This window comes from Periplaneta americana, chromosome 11 (assembly GCF_040183065.1).
Source record: "Periplaneta americana isolate PAMFEO1 chromosome 11, P.americana_PAMFEO1_priV1, whole genome shotgun sequence".
NCBI lineage: Eukaryota > Metazoa > Arthropoda > Insecta > Blattodea > Blattidae > Periplaneta > Periplaneta americana.
In genome coordinates, this window is record NC_091127.1 from 42,512,073 (window position 1) to 42,515,524 (window position 3,452).

At 34.2% G+C, this 3,452-nt stretch overlaps 1 non-coding gene across 1 annotated transcript; it reads left to right on the top strand.

Moving 5' to 3' along the window:
• The first annotated feature begins 896 nt into the window (after positions 1-896).
• On the top strand, positions 897-969 carry TRNAY-GUA (transfer RNA tyrosine (anticodon GUA)). Its single transcript has one exon. It is a non-coding gene; the product is annotated as a tRNA-Tyr (tRNA).
• The last annotated feature ends 2,483 nt before the right edge of the window (positions 970-3,452 follow it).

A 3,452-nucleotide genomic window follows, 5' to 3' on the forward strand; every position in this document is an offset into this window, starting at 1 on the left:
AAAGAGCTGGAATTTGTGTTATTTATGGCCTATTTAGGAAGACAAGTCACCATTGCTATTCCCACCCCACTCTACCCTTGAGGCCGGCCCATGGATGGGAGGAGTGAAACCTGACCAGGCCACGAGGCCAGACGAATTATGCCTCAGCTACAACGTTTTAAGCGCAAGCTCAAACCCCGCGAAAATACAGGAAATTCAGAAGACAGACCCGGCACGAACGTTTCTGGCCTCAGGAACAAATTTTACTGCAAAACAGGTCTATATACATCACAAAGTTTTAAAATTCTTCTACAACGATGCTTCATTCAAATAACTAATACATTATATAAAAACTCACTTGCCTCAGTCAATCAGCCGCCACTGGTGCGTACATCGTTGTCGAATGCCACACGGATGTAATGCTGAACGGTGAAATAAGTAGAAATGTTCATGTATATTTTATAACTAAGAAAAATGTCACGTTTTACTTGAAAGAAAGAGCGATTTTTCATGCGAATTCTCCATAAAACATGTTTTGAGGACAAAAATTCGCTCCGGCGCCGGGGATCGAACCCGGGTCCTTGGTTCTACGCACCAAGCGCTCTGACCACTGAGCTACGCCGAATTCAATCCATAGCACCGGACCGAACTCTCCTCCTATACTGTTGTTTCCCTTTTGTGGCCTGACTCCAAGTTGGGCATATACGTTGACGTTTATATTTCAAGTCAATTGCCATTATACAAGGAGCGCACTCAGCTAAGTGACTAATGGCCGGGATTCCGCAGTAAAGTGCACTGCAATCTGTACAGAAACATGCACTGCTAGCTATACGGATTTTCTCAAGATGTTATTATTTTTGGTCCAACAGAATAATATCTGTTACAGTGACAATTAATATTTGAGGAAAAAAATTCGCTCCGGCGTAGCTCAGTGGTCAGAGCGCTTGGTACGTAGAACCAAGGACCCGGGTTCGATCCCCGGCGCCGGAGCGAATTTTTCTCCTCAAAATTCGTATAGCTAGCAGTGCATGTTTATACATATTTTTTTTTTTCTAAATATCGCGAGTTTGAAGTAAATTCGTGAAAATTCGCGGATATATTTCACTTAATTTTAGACTTTGATTAAGGAATTTGCTTTTATAATACATAAAATTAAGTTTTTGACACATTTCGCATATAGCCTACCGCTAATACCAAAAAAATCACACTCCTAATTACGATGGAAAATTGTTAATACCTGTAATTTCTAGGACAATGTGATTCTAAAATTGTCTGAATGCACCACTTTTTAATTATGAATGCACATTTACGAGATTTTAATACTGCAGTAGAATTACTCGTATATAATTTTTACATTTGTTATTCATGACACAACACTATGTGGTAGAATAATTGAATGTAAAATCCTTCAAATTTAATGAAATTAATATTTAACTTCACCAGCTCATCCAGCTCATGAAAATTAATTAAAATATTAACCACTAATTTCAGAGAAATGGGAGGATGTATTATTTTGAATAGAATATATATTTCTGGTTACTATAACCTAGTGATCTGGCAATAATTTCTAATAAAACAACGTAATTTTCCTTCTACATAAAATTTGTCTTTTGTATTGGTAGTCACTGAAGAAATTATTTTATTTTTATACGACTGTAGAGTTATATTAAGGTTCATAGTGCGTTAGCGTTCACATTTTCATATAATTCTAGTTGCTTTCCTTGCGAGAGACTTTTAATTTAAGTACAAAGCAAACTTATGTTTCCATATTATTCATTTTTTTTATTCTACACAATTCTGTGTTGTGCGGTTATTTATTAATAACGGAAAAAAATTCGTTCCGGCGCAGGGAATCGAACCCAGGACTCTCAGTTTAAGTTTGTTATATAATTGAAAAATAAACTCTGTGGCCGGGAGGAAGAAGGTCTTAAGTCAATTTATTGTGAAAATGAGATTTTTAGATATTCTGAAAGCGGAAACAGTTCTCTACAATCTGGTAAAACGGCTAAAGTCAAATAAGACTCCTGACTGGATTTATAGAGCGTTACCAAATGTCCTAAGTATTTTTGAATCGAGCACACACAGAATAAAGACCTTAAGAATATTTAATACTTTATTCCTTACAGACCATCACATATTTACTCTCCATGCTTCCCTATTAAAAATGTCTAAATTGTATTTTGGCCATTTTATCACATATTGATGTCCTTTCCTTTTAATACTTTAAGCGTCAGGGTAAACAGTCCTATAATTGTTTAAGACCCATTTTGCATTCCTAATAATTTACATTTCTCATTTATTTTGACGTGAAAAAGGTCTTATGTTTAAATAGTCCCTTTTACTCAGCTTGGGTTCTAGTCTTAAAAGGGCTTAAGTGCGGCAATTTTGGAAATAACCAAGAAAATTGTTAAATGAGCAACATTACCTATTTTAAAAGAAATATAAACAAATTATATTCAGGAGAAACCTTTTAATTAAAAAGCTCTATAATTGATAACAATTTCAATCTTTCTACTGCTCTCCTGAAAAGTATACAATTTTTACTTAAGACCTTTTTCCTCCTGGCCACAGAAATAATCAACTGTGTTTTCTATTTAGAAAATTCCAGGAATTTTGTACATATGAGTTAGGGTTTATTTGAAATTTTACAAGATCAATATACATTAATAAATTGTATTCCAATAAAAATGGTCACAAATTGTTAATATGATACATGTACATACAGGGTGTTTCGGCAAGGTTATAAATAATTTCGCGGGGCAGTAAAGGTATGGCATTTGTAGCCGTTTGTTATAAGAAATGTATTTCTGCTGGAGCAGCCTTTCAGAGCTACTCTATACCATTATAGAAGTGCTGAGCCTGCAGGCAATAAGTTGCATGAAATTAATTAAAGACCCTTTCAGTGCCTCGTAACTGTGTCCGTACTTCAAAAATAATTTAAAAAGCTTTGTGGTTTTGTGTAACAGGATTTTTGGACCTTGCTATCCCCCTTACTTAGATAAATCCTAAATATTGCGTTTTCAATAATACTGTAGACTGTAGAGAATGACAATTTTGAAAAGCGGCTGTAGGTTGTCTGTTCTTCATTTGGACCATTCTGTATAGATGAGCGTAGAATTCTTGAAACAATTTTGAAAACTATGTAAATATATTTACGAGAATATTTTACAGTTTTTAGCACGAAATTAATAATAACAGCTGTTTGTTTCTGTTATAAACTTACGATTTTATAAAAATTATACGATGAACAAAACTTGGAAAGATACCTGAATGCATTTTGATCACTATTCATATTCCTTCAGAAAGATAATTGGACAGAGTTACTCAACAAGAGACCAAGAGCCAAAAACCTGTTTCGAATTTTTGCCCATTGAAATAAATCTGTTTTTTTTTTAAATAAAACATTATATGCAAGAAGTATTATAACATTCATACTATTACAAGAAATAGCACAAATAATACAAAAAAAAGGC